The following is a 14,396-nucleotide window of genomic DNA, read 5'->3' on the forward strand; positions in this document are numbered from 1 at the left end:
ACTAACATTCATTGGTCCAAAAGTTATGATTTTATTATTTTTTCCCCTAGAAGTGTACTAACAATATAAATAGGAAAACACCATATGAAAAATCTAAAAATTCTAATGCAGACCATCAATAGCAGCATACACTCTATTTCACTAAAACCAATTTAACTTTATTTTATTATGTTTGGAGAAAGTTTCCTTTACTCTAAAAATGTTTTGCGTACGTTAGTTAAATGGACTAAAAATCGGGAAAATGGTACACAAACGAAGTATAAAGATTTACTAAATTCGTACTTCTCACAAAATAGTTCATTATTTCTTTAAATTTGTAAATTTTACTACAAATGCGCCCATCTTGAACTTCTTGTGGCACTAAAGACATTCTTGCAATTTTGAACTCCACATTCTTCCTTCAAACTACAAAGTTTTCTCTTATAAGTGACTTATTATTTACTTATTTTTGTGATATCGGCGTGATGTCAGCATTTGTAATACTGATAATTTAAAATTTTCTAAAAATAATCGAAATTTCTTAAAATTAACCAACATTTTTCTTCCTGGTGAGTTTACTGTTTTTTCAGTGTATCTGCTTAAACAAAATCTTTCTTAACTAACAAAAATTGGCGGCCTTTTTTGTATGTATGTTTTAATTCCGAAAAATAACTTTTGTACTCTAGTACCCCAGTGAATTCTCTGGTATGCTCTTCCGTATTAGAAAATAACAATCAGATTTTAATCACATTTTTACTTTATGTACTGAAATGTCGCTCTCAACTTTAGTATCTCTTTCGTATGAGTAAATAAATCAATGAGCATTAACATAGATTTTTTTTAATTGCAGGCATTGCGCCAATAAAAAAAATTTGTGGCCAAGATGTTCCAAACGGACAGATGGCACAGAGACATAGCCCCATATACAAAAAAGTTAAAGAAAACTTCAAGCCTACTTTTACCATATAAATTCATTGGATAAACTTTCAATAAATTGTTTTGCATATGAGCAATAGAAATGAACTAAAATTGCTTACTAAAATTAATAAAATTTAATTGTAACCCTTTAGCAAGCAAGATTTTGAGCAAACAGAACAGAACAAATCAGATTTTAAGTTAAAAATAAATCTCAGTTTAAGAGATACTTCAAAGCAAAACTCGTTTTCTTATTAAAAAAAGCCTACTGTTACCATATAAATTCATTCAACAAACTTTAAAAAAATTGTTTTACTTTAAATAGAAAATGTATTTCTTTACTTCAAGGAAAAATTGCCTTCAAAGACATAATACTTTAACAGAGGGACGCTAATTTCAAAGATTCGTGTCCTAAATTCCACAAGGTAGTTGCAGTTTCGTAGTTTTATAATGAAGTTAATGAAACAAACGTATTCTGCAAACGTCTGACGCTGTTTTCTTACAAAACTGGTACCATATACCAGTCTTTGGTTGAAACAAAAACGTTAAAAATGATTTTACTTAACCATGGAAAATTCTTTAAAATTAGTAGAAATTTCCTCTACCATAGTACAAAAATTAATTTATTGGAGGAAAGGCGTCATAAGGGTCAAATCATGGTCATTTTAACTACCATTTAGGAAAAACAAACTTCAAAATTTTTTTTTGTAAAATTGAGCTGACGAGTATGAAAATTTTTGAAATATGTGTAAGTAAAAATTTCGTTACATGAACGAAAAACTATCCATATCTTTGCAATTTTAAACCATTTCAGAGTGCTCTACTGTAAGTAAAAATTCTAACTATTAAAAGAGTTAAAAATAATAATTATTCAGAGATTTTTGTAAATTTGTGGAAAGTTGATCTAACTTATGTATGTACCCAGAAAAAGATGCCTTCTACACGCTCACAAAAAATCGCTTCTGTAACATATACTCCCAAACATATTTTGCTTCAAGCATATACATTTTTGGGTATTGCCCAAACATTTATATGTTTGATCTCTTCCAATATATAATATGTTTGAAAGCATATTGGTCTAACCAATATATGTTTGGGTAGTCTAAGTTCCAAACATTTTGTATTTTTGCATCCAAATTCAATAATGTTGTCTTCCAAAAAACAATATGTTATTATGTGAACATATAATATGTTTGGAAGCATTTTGCACCCAAAAATATTATATGCTTAAAAAAATTCTCCCAAACAATATTGTGCTCAAAATTTTATTTATTTATTTATATATTTACAATCATAATGAATTATGAAAATAAACAGGTAATATAGGTGCTAACAACATAGGTTTTCGACCTGAATGCTCAAAATTTTGTTTCTGCCCAATTGTATATTCCCCCACATCTTTCTCACTTCCACGAGATTTTTTAGTTCTTAGCACCTTTTTCTGTAATACAAACATTGTAGAAGAAATTATTCAATTGTATGATTTTTTTTATTTTAATTTTACCTTTTGCCGGACGGGGATTCGAACAGCGGACCACACAGTTTGTAAGGATCAAAGAAGTAGCTGATCAATTGCCCAAGGAAAAATAAAATGTTAATTTTGTAATAACAAGCAACAACCACCAACTTAATTCAATATCGCTCCCTGTTAAATAGCGCTCCAAGCTACTAAACACATATATGTTTATAGGCTATTTCTAAATTAATATATGTTTGCATCCAAGCATATTATATTTACAAACATTTTATGTCCCAAACATAATATGTTCTAACATATTAACATATATGTCCCAAACATGTTATGCTAGTTTATGAACATAATATGCTTGCACTCAAAAATATTGTGTTTAAAAATTTGTGTTCCAAACATATAATGTTTATAGCCAAACATATGAAAAACAGTATTTTTCATCCGTGCAGACTCAGTTATTCCGGACGGAATGTCGGTGTTTGTAAAAAATCTTCAGTGTGTCGGTTCGATACGACTTGTCGGCGATGACTAAATAATCGGTAAATGTGTTATCGATCCCATAAACATGCAGCAGTATCGATTATGCCTTCGGACTTAACTTATAATGTGCACAATATATGGGATATGTTCGACACGAGCACTGTCGTCCGGAATAACTGATAGTCTGTAAAGCGCATGACGCTAACCTTTTGGAAAAAAATTGGTTTATGCTTTTTTATATTTGTAGGTATTGAAATTGTAAAAGGAGGACAAAATCGTTACGCAGCAACTTATTAAAAGTGAAAGGTACAAGAAGAAGAAAAATGCGGTTTATAGTTGATAACATTACATGGAAATTGGAAATAGTGGAATAATAAACTAATATTTCAAGGCCAGTCGATGCTGTTGATTCTTAATAAATATATTTAATATATTAATAAAACATGTATTTTATAGAAGAAATAAATGCTTATATAAATAAATAAAGTGTATTTAAAAACGAAGGTAAGTAGTTCTAATTTTGAAGTAAACGGTTTACCACAAATATGTAAGATTTGTCCAAATGTATGAAAAAAGTTCAATAAAATCATTCCATATATGAATTCAGTTAAATTTTTTTCATCCTGTAGTATAGTGGTACATAAATATAGGAAAATTTTAACTAATATATGGAATGCATTCTACCTAATTTCTAAGAAAATCACATCATTCAAACAAATAAAAATGTCTTTGGCGCTATACGAATTTCAACTTTCTTCACAACGAGTTCATTTTAACTTAAAGAAGGGGTCACATTTTTCTGGGTGTGATGAACTAAATTGAAATTCAAAGCCTACACAGAAAAAAATTTCAAGAAAATTTTTCCAATTAAAATCTTAATTGAGTTTTAAAAAATATTCAATTAAAAATTTAATTGAATCAACAAAATTTTTAATTGAAATAAAAATCAATCACACAAATTAATAGTATCAAATAATTTTTTAATTGGATCAATTAATTTTTTAATTGACTGTCAATTAATTTTTTAATTGATACTATCATTTCTGTGATTGAAGACATTTCAATTAAAAAATTAATTGGATCAATTAATTTCGTGATTGATTCAGAAAAAAAAAATTTTTGTGTGTATTATAAATTACGAGTTACATTTTTTCTATATACTTTTGACTTGCCAAATGGCATGAATTAAATATTTGAAAAATAGAATTAAATACACAATTTTACTAAATTCGGAATTAGTTCATAATATTCTAAAATGAGTGAATTTTACTTAAATTGTGCCTGTGTTAACAATTTTTAACTCGAATTCTTTCTTATGACATTTTCTTAAACAGCAAAAGTAAAATTATTATTTGTAATAAAATTCCGTTAATCTAACACACAAAAAAATTTCACGAAAATTTTTCCAATTAAAATTTTAATTGAGTTTTAAAAAATATTCAATTAAAAATTTAATTGATTCAACAAATTTTTTAATTGAAAGAAAAATCAATCACAAAAATAATAGTATCAATTAATTTTTTAATTGGATCAATTAACTTTTTAATTGACCTTCAATTAATTTTTTAATTGATACTATCATTTCTGTGATTGAAGACATTTCAATTAAAAATTAATTGGATCAATTAATTTCGTGATTGAATCAGATTTTTTTTTTTTTTTTGTGAACAAAAAGTAATTAAAAAAGAAGAAAAATTTCACAAAGAAGAAACACTGTAACGAAACGAAATATTGGATAGTAAAAAATCTCTTTTGGCACACTCAAAAAAAAGTGAACTCTCTATTTCACTAAAGCCAATTTAACTTTATTATAGTTCATGGAATTATTATGTTTAGAGAAAGTTTTCTTTACTCTAATAATTTTTTGTTTACATTAGTTAAATTAACTAAACCCGAGGAAAAAAATATACTCAAATGAAGCATAAAGATTAACTAAATTTGTGTCTTCCACAAAATATTTCAGAATTTCTTTAAATTTGTAAATTTTACCAAAAATGCGTCCATCATGAACTTCGTATGTCACTAAAGACATTCTTGCAATTTTGAACTCCAAGTTTTTCCTTCAAACTACAAAATTTTCTTTAACAAGTGAAAAAACTTAGTTATGTCTAATAAATTTTCTTGAATTTGTCGAAAAATATGTACTTATTTTTACGACATCGGCGTGATACCAACGTTTGTAATACTGTTTAGTTAAAATTTTCAACAAATACTCAAAATTTTCTAAAATTAACCGAAAGATTTCTTCTTGGTGGGTTCACTGTTTTTTTCAGTGCATGAAATATTTTCTTGGAATTGGGCCAATAAGCCCAATTTTATTATATTTTTAACAACCCTCATTTTCTTCAAGCTCGGTGAGAGCAAGGTTAACTAACCAACTTTTAAACCGTACAACGGATTTATATTTAATTTTGTCTATATACTCATTGGAAATTAAATGCCCAAAATAAATGCATCATATTTTATTACCTTGTATGGGATTAAGAAAAAATGTATGACCAACATCGCAATTACTTATTCGTTTTTCGAAAATTTGTCCTATTAGTTGTTACAATTATACAAATCCATAATTCAATTCTAAAGTTTTTATAAGATTTCCAAAAAAAAAAATAATAAATTCTGTTTTAATAATTTGTTAAAATAAAGAAAAAACAATTCAATGTCTACCAAATACATTTATGAGGACAAAAAATATTTCGTAAGCTAAAAGTAAAAATATATGTTATTTCATCAGTTAATACCATATGTATTTAATTTTAGAATCTGTCTTATGAGCATATATCTGTACGTTATATACATATATACAGCAAACATATTGAATGGGAACTGTTCTAATATCATATATAAAAAACACAACGCAAACAAACGGTCATACACGTATATGTGATTAGGTAGCGAGCATTCCTTTACAAAAAAAGAACAACAAAAAAAGAAAAACAAACACCAAAAACGCCATAAAAATTCAAGTTCACTTATTCGTACATACGTATGTATGTATATATATATACAACGTATAGTTTTGTCAATTTTTCAATTAATTTTTACAAAATTATAAAAAATGGGTATTGAACCTGTTCAACAAAAGCCATACCTTTTTTGGACTTAATATCTGCATCACCATGTGAATGCAGTAAACTTGTTGAAGTGCCAATTATTTGAAATATATATGCATACGCTACAGCATTATGTACTTATAATATACTTAGGTTAGGTTAGGTTATGTGGCAGCCCGATGTATCAGGCTCACTTAGACTATTCAGTCCATTGTGATACCACAGTGGTGAACTTCTCTCTTATCACTGAGTGCTGCCCGATTCCATGTGAAGCTCAATGACAAGGGACCTCCTTTTTATAGCCGAGTCCGAACGGCGTTCCACATTCCTGTGAAACCACTTAGAGAAGCTTTGAAACCCTCACACCCAGAAAAAAGTGCCTTCGAAACTAAAGGAAAAATTTTTCATCAATATAGTATATCCATTTTATTTCCATTAAGGTAAAATTTTGTGAGAAATAATAAAATTTACTCGTTTCAGTAAAAATATCCTATACTGTAAGCAGTTAGGAATAGTTCATTAACTAGAATAAGGCATGGAATTTTACTCATACTATTTTCTTCGCTGGGTATAAGAATTTACTACTGAACAAGAAAATTTTATTCACCGATAACAAAGCATTCGTAAAAATAAACAAAACCCGAACTAAAACCAAGTTTCCTCAAAATTAGTAAAATTTCTTATAAAATGATAATTGCGACTTCCTTTATAATAGAAAGTTTTTCATACATACGAACAACACTTGGCATAGAAAAATATTTTAGTTCATTCGTACTAAGAAGTATGCAATCCAATCAAAACATAAGGAAACACACTTGTTAGAATATAGGAAATTTTCCTATATTTCTATTGTCTACCTGTAATCGATACCTGTCATCGCAATCGATGTGTTTGCGCGTGGGTGTAATCGATATGTTTGCGCGTGGGTTGTTTTTTTAGTTGGAATCGCGTTGTTGTGGTATACGGAAAGATTGTTAAAAAATAATATTGTAAAATAATATAATAAATAACAAATAAAATATATAAAATATTTATTATTTTAAATTAGTGAGAAAAATTTTCGTTTTTTGAAAATAAATCTATCAATGTTCGTGATGGTATATAAAGAAAGAAAACACCAGCAGAATAACAACCCTTTCATTTGTCTTCATTTTGGAATCTTCAATTATCAGGTAATATTCAGTGACGCTAACCTTTTGTAACAAAAATGGTTTATGATTTTTTATATTTGTAGGTATTGAAATTGTAAAAGGAGGACAAAATCGTTAGGCAGCAACTTATTAAAAGTGAAAAGTACAAGAAGAAGAAAAAGTGCGTTTTACAGTTGATAATATCACACGAAGATTGGAAACAGCGGAATAATAAACTAATATTTCAAGGAGATTCGATGCTGTTGATTCTTAATAAGTATATTCAATGTATTAATAAAACATGTCTTTTATTGAAGATAAAATTGCTCATATAAATAAATAAAATTGTATTTAAAAACGAAGGTAAGCAGTTCTAATTAAGAAGTAAAAGTTTTACCACAAATGTGTAAGATTTGTCCAAATGAATGAAAAAATTTCAATAAAATCATTCCATATATGAATTCAAATCAGTTAAATTTTTTCATTCTGTAGTATAGTGGTACATAAATATAGGAAAATGTTAACTAATATATGGAATGCATTATACCTAATTTCTACGAAAATCACATCGTTCAAACAAATAAAAATGTCTTTGGCGCTATACGAAGTTCAACTTTCTTCACAATGAGTTCATTTTAACTTAAAGAAGGGGTCACTTTTTTCTGGGTGCAGAAATGTCACCAGCATTACTGAGGTGGGATAATCCACCGCTGAAAAAGGTTTTGGTGTTCGTTCGTAGCAGGAATCGAACCCACGACCTTGTGTGTGCAAGGCGGGCATGCTAACCATTGCACAACGGTGGCTCCCATATAATATACTTGATATACACAGAAAAAAAAGTGTTTTGTAAATTTAAGGCCCATTTGAACTTTCACATAGTTCAACAAATTTACTGTAATATAGTTCATTTTTCGTAACCACAACGAAAATTAACTTAGCTAAATGAAAACTTATAAAAATTCAGTAAATGTTTTTTAGATCACTAACTACGAAATGGGAAGGATTTTTCCTAAAATAAATTTCCAACACAGTAGTTAATGCATCGTTGATTCTATTATAAAAATACATGGGCAATATACAAATCTTACTACGAAATGTGGACAATTTACCAAGAAAAAATTTTGTATGGAAAAAAATTTTTGTAGTAAAAATTAACTTAACGACATTACCGATTCGTATGATGGCTACCTACAGATTATTTCCCTTTTTATTATAAGTTGGAGTGTTTTTCCTCACATTGAAAATTTTAGATAAAGTAGAATAAAAAGTAGTTAATATAATCCTTGACGGGTGTATATCATTTTTTATAGATTCCTCATAAATTTGGTATATATGTTACCTTAAATTATAGATATAATTCCAACTAATCAATAAACGTGCTACTGGAAAATGAAGTGAGAAGAGAGTAATGAAATCATTGCATCATGTGAGGGAGTCTTTAGAGACATTTTGTGTATATGATTGTTTGTTATTGCGTCATTTATGCTGTTGTTGGTTGTTTTGATTCTAGAGACAATGGAATGTTGATTGTGTGTTGTTGGTATTTTTTGTGGTGAGATTTGTTTTCTTGCAATAGCGAGATCAGAAAGGGATCGTGTGTGTGTGGAGTTGTTTTTCTTTACGGCAGGTATGTATCTTTTATGACTATTTGTGTCTATGAGTTTTATTGCTGCATTCAGTTCTGTTGATGCATTTATGAAGTGCACACGTGGTTTTAATTTTGCAAAATTGTACTTGCGGTATTATTGGTTATTAATGAAAATACATTTATTTCGAAACATTTTAGAAACTGAGAAGTGAATGATGTGATGTTAAGAGAAATCAAAAACTCTTTTTATTGATAAAAAAAAAACAAATAACAAATTAAGGAACTGTATATTTCTGTAAATAGTTTAAAATTAGTGCGGATTTTTACATGAGTGGTAATAGGATGATCTATATTTATTCTACATCTGGATCACAGGTTGGAGATGCAACCATTGTTTTGAATCTATATTTTTTATGTTACAGCAATTCCTACAGGTGAGTACTAAGTTAGAGTTTAGCCGCTAAAATTAAAAATAAATCCCTAATAAAAGTATAAAAATTACGTCTTCAACACAAATTTAAATTTAACTTGATGGAGAATAGCCCAAACCAAGTTTTTTATAAAGATTATTTTTTATAGTGGATTACTAAAGCAAACTTATCATGAAAATTGCGATTTTAGCCTCTAAACTCGAACTTAATATCCACCTTAAATACTAAATGCTATACTGACAAGTGAAAATTATGTCTAATTTTATAATATTTTTTATTTCAAATATATTCTGGGAATAATTTCAAAAACGTCCTATTAGTCCATGGATATGATTCCAATAATGTACCAACTGGATGGATTTTTAAATGTGGTAAGTTTTTCTATAAACGGTATTTTGTTCGTTTTTAATAAAACCAAAATTCCAATTTATTAAAAATAATTATTTTCACTTGCAGGTATACAGGTCTTGTAATTGTAATTTTTTGAATATTCTTACTGTTTAATACTAACTAAGCTGATATCCTTATTTGCTCTAGGAAATACTCTTGTAAACCGTAAGTTAAAAATCAATATGAACGGTTGAATTTGATAATATTTTTCTTATATTTTGTATAACTTTGCAATTTCAGATGCTTATAAGACAAATCCGACCAACAAAAGTTAGTCAAAATCGATGAAATTGGACAACAATTCAATGAATATAGCAACTTATGCCACATATATCTTTCATATGGATAGAAAACATGGAAATTTAAATTAATTAGTTTAGTCCTAATAACATAGAATATTACTCTTTTGAAGAAGCAATTACTAACTACCGACAAGTAACTGCATCCAACGTACGAATAAAAATATTTCCTTTATTGTATATCATAAGCCATAGTTTTGTGTAATATAATAATAATTTTTTGAAATAAAAACCTAGTGGTTATAGAAAATTGACTTGTTTTGTACGAAAATTTTCTTTGTTGTATATAGGCTTGTTGTACCTTTGATTCCTCAATTTCTCTACTTTTTTGAAAATTATACTGACAAACAGTTTATTTCAAACCAATTTCTTGATTCAGGTTTCCCAAAAAATTGTTCATTTTTCCGGATGGCAGGAATATTTTGAATGAGTGTAAGTGCATTCTTCCCACAGCATAGTAATAATGAACTAAAATACGATGCAATACATGAACTAATTTATAAGAAAATCATGAACTTATCTAGATGAAAAAAATCTTTGGCGCCAAATCATGGTCATTCTTACTATGGGTTAGTTCATTTTTCATAAAAAATAGTAAACTTTTTTTTCGGTGTATTGGAGTATATTTTCATATCTTGTATTAATTATATATAATGTTTTATGGAAACATTCTAAAAACTTTTCCAATTTCTTGAAAACCGAACAAAGGAAATATCAACAACACCCCCACACCGAAAAAAATCCGTTGCTAAACTAGCCCTAAATTCAACTTATTTTTATTGCAAACAAATTATTTGTTTGAAGTTAAATTTTATTATTTTTTAGAAATTTTCCACAGCCCAATGAAATTTTCCTTTTGTTAAGTACGTCTCAAACATTTTATAAACTAAACGTGGGTATAAAATTCAATGATCGTACACTGAAGTTCAATATGAAATAACGCAAAATAAAATGTACGATTCCCAAAAATAGAAGAATGAACTTCTGTGTGGTTAAATTGACCATGATTTGGCGCCAATGACTTTCTTACTTATTTTTTGTTAATTTTTTTTTTCTTGTATGAGAGGATGTAATTTCGTGAACTGCAGTTAAAAAGTACAACAGGGCATTAACATTTCCTGGTTTAACAACGCTTTGTGAAAATCTCAAAATGTGGAGTATAATTTAGTTCAATTTTCGAACGAGGGAGTTCATTCTTGCTATAAAACAGTTTACTTTTTTCTGTGCAGAAAAAAGACAATGAAATTATATATATAACGAATTATTTATAGATTTAACTTTATTTTAGTTCATGAAAATTAGTTGTTTTCAGTTCAATTTTTCAAAATATGAGAAAAATTTTCTTATTTTAATTATTTTTTTGCTTATATTAATGACGTGAACTAAAAATGAGGAAAAAAAGTTTTATAGAAATAAAGTACACAGAAAATATGAAAATAGTTCATATGTTCGATAAATGGGTGTAGGTTGTTGAAACTGGGTTCATAAGTTTCTCAAAAGAGTAAATTTTGCTTAAATTGTATCTGTCTAGAACTTCATATAGCGCTAGTCATTTTAACAATTTTTAATTCCAAAATTTCCTTTAAAAATATGAAATTTTATTAAACAGGAAAAAAGTTAAAGGGCGAAGATACAAACCACTATAAATATTTTGGAAATTTTCAGTTTTGTTGTGAATTTAAGACTTTTTTGCAACAAATTAAATGTATTTTGCCTCATTACACATTTTTTAAACGAAAATAATAATTTTGGACAAAAAGTTATTTATAGTAATATAATAGCACATCAAACAATTATGGAAAGATGGATTTTACATTCATTAATTTTTTTTGGGCTTTTCAAATGGGAGTTAAAATGAGAAATCAGTCAATGTAGTTGTTTTAACAGACGTCCGTTGGTAAACACCAAAACTTTTCACATCACAAATTATTATTTTATAGAAAAAGAGTTATAAAAATTGCGCAAACAAATATTGGGTACTACATATTTCAACAATTTGACATTTAAGATGCTGATGTCATTGTTGCGCAAGTCCTTCATGGCTTGGTTATCCAATACAAAAAAATGATAAAACGGCCCTAGACGTCCGCAAATATCTCAACGGGATGACTGAGCAGTACAATATTCACCTAATATGGGTATCTAGCCACAAAAACATACCAGGGAACTGCAAAGCGGATGAGTTACCAAGACTAGAAACTACCTTACATATTCTAGGGGAAATCGAATCTGTTGGTATGTCTCTGGCGTGAAAATGCTGTTATAAAAGCGAATATCCCTTGAGAGAACTGCGAGAGAACTCTGTTCTCTGAACAGATTGGATGTAGTAATGAAAAAACCACATTTGGAAGTCAATGGTAGTTGCGTCAATTTTTTTACAAGCATTTTTTCGTCACTTCTACCTGCTTGGTAATAATTGGAATCGATTTTCGTTGGTGATGCAAGACAAATAGTTGTAGCAACAAATGTCTCTCCTTTCAAAATTGTTCTCAAAAGCGACCAGGAACAAATATGCTAATGAGGAACCGATATTAGCAGTGGATGCAAAACGGTAAACAGGTATATTGGGCATCAAATTTCAAAGATTGGTTGAAAATATTCCTGAGCTTTTGAGAAGTCATGGCAAGATATACATAGAAGATGGGCCAAATTTATAGAAAATATTGCTGGAGAAAAGATTTCGGCTACGTTCTGGTTATTCCATCCAATTAGTGAATGGAATCTACTAGGATCCAAATTTAGTTTTTTTATGTATAATCTTGGGCTTGGGCAACGAAACTCTTCCTGCATCTGAGAACGACGGCATTGCATGGAACACACATACATCATAATCGAAATTCGCAATAGGTACCTATTACAGTTACACTGAAAGCAAAATGTATTCCTATTAATAAAATTATATCGGTTAATTATATTGACTATAAAGGAATATCTTTGTGTTCATTTATAATTTTGATTATTTCAGGAAAAGTAATCGCGAAAATAAAGTGATTTTTAACTCGAAAACCGAACAAAGTACCCATCTTAAATTTTGAATTCTACTGTTGATGGTAATGACTGTTTTTTGTGTACACTCATAGAAAAAAGCAAACGCTGCCTGCTGTTTTAGCAGTTTTTTTGCTAAAACAGCAAACAACCTGTTATTTTGGAACAGCTGACATTCTGCAGAAAAGTCAGTAGTTTGTTGAAATTTTCTGCTGATCCGAATAACATTATAAATTCACTCCGATCAAACGGGCAATAGTAAAATACTACACATTATATAACTACATTACATTAAACGTTAAAAACAAACTACTACTACAAAAAAAAAAAAACAATTAGTATTTTTTGATTATGCAAAAACATTTGTGAGCAAGCCACGAATCGCGAATACTAAGGGAACAGAGCAGCTATGTTTCCATTAAAATAAAAAAATCTCTGCCAATTTCCAAATGATTTGGTTTTCGTCTTATTACAGCCTGTTTCAGTATGTCGATCGACTGAAATGGAAAAAAACAGCTGAATTTATAACCAAAAATCAGCTGTTTTTATGCATTTTGGTCGATCGATAGCTCGTTCGACATACAGAAACAGGCTGTTATGCGCTTTACAGACTATCAGTTATTCCGGACGGAATGTCGGTGTTTGTAAAGAATCTTACAGTGTGTTCCTTTCATAGCATGTTTATTGAGTGTTATTAGCTCCGTTCGAGAACGCAATAACTTTTGATAATTATGACAATTTTTTACTAGAAAAGCCGACAAAAGAGAGCGTGGGACTACAATTTACAGTTATCAGATTGATAAATTGCAAGTTTTTGCTAGAGTGTTTGATAACAACAAAACACAAGTAAAATGTACATGTTCCGCAATTATACTGGAAGCTAAAAAAACTCACGGAAATACCGTGACTCACGAAAAATATCGTGACTCACGAAAAATGTCGTGACTAGGGAACAATTTTTTGAGTAATTTACCTTAGCGACGTGTCTGAAAACATGAGCATTATTAAAATCGAGAGCGTTATTACACTCTTAACATCCCAGGTGTCACTAAAATTGTAAATGAATTTAACTCTTAAGCGTTTTATGTTCGTGAGTGGGATTATATTCGTGAGCGTAAATCTTTACTCACGCACACTCACGAAGATAATATTTTCGTGACTCACGCTCACGCATGACATTTTGGTTTGTTAATCACACTCACGCCGTTGCCATGAGCGTGAGTCACGACAATTTCGTGTCACGTGCACACCTCTAATTCCTTGTCTTTGAGCTAAACATGGAACCGGACAGCACTCAGGGACAAGAGAGAAGTTCAACACTGCAGTATCCTAATGGACTAAATAGTCGAAGTGAGCATACAGCTAACCGAGCTACCCGAATTTATCACAATTGGCAAAGCTCACCTTAAATGTGAGTCTTAAAACTAGGATAACATTACAAAGTTGCTATTTTAGCGAAATAATGCCAACTAAATACGGCCTTAAGAGAATAATGTATGCTTTTAGTTTGTATCAATTTGATTTTTTTGCTAAAAGCACCTATTTTATTGGCCAACTTTGATGACATCGTTCAATACAATTCCTATAAATAAAAATAGTAAATGTAAATTTTAGTGCAAACTAGTGTAATTACTACTTTACACTACAGATTCTCTTAACATTGTTATGTTTCATA

At 29.1% G+C, this 14,396-nt stretch overlaps 2 long non-coding RNA genes across 2 annotated transcripts; both read left to right on the top strand.

Annotated features, from left to right (window-relative positions):
• The first annotated feature begins 6,739 nt into the window (after window positions 1–6,739).
• Window positions 6,740–7,390, top strand: LOC142237104 (uncharacterized). The gene is made up of 2 exons (XR_012722343.1): window positions 6,740–7,070; window positions 7,133–7,390. It is a non-coding gene; the product is annotated as an uncharacterized LOC142237104 (long non-coding RNA).
• Window positions 7,391–8,729: 1,339 nt separating this feature from the next.
• On the top strand, window positions 8,730–9,862 carry LOC142237113 (uncharacterized). Its single transcript, XR_012722351.1, has 4 exons — window positions 8,730–9,050; window positions 9,368–9,418; window positions 9,504–9,602; window positions 9,678–9,862. It is a non-coding gene; the product is annotated as an uncharacterized LOC142237113 (long non-coding RNA).
• The last annotated feature ends 4,534 nt before the right edge of the window (window positions 9,863–14,396 follow it).

Source organism: Haematobia irritans, chromosome 1, assembly GCF_050003625.1.
Source record: "Haematobia irritans isolate KBUSLIRL chromosome 1, ASM5000362v1, whole genome shotgun sequence".
In the NCBI taxonomy this organism is placed as follows: domain Eukaryota; kingdom Metazoa; phylum Arthropoda; class Insecta; order Diptera; family Muscidae; genus Haematobia; species Haematobia irritans.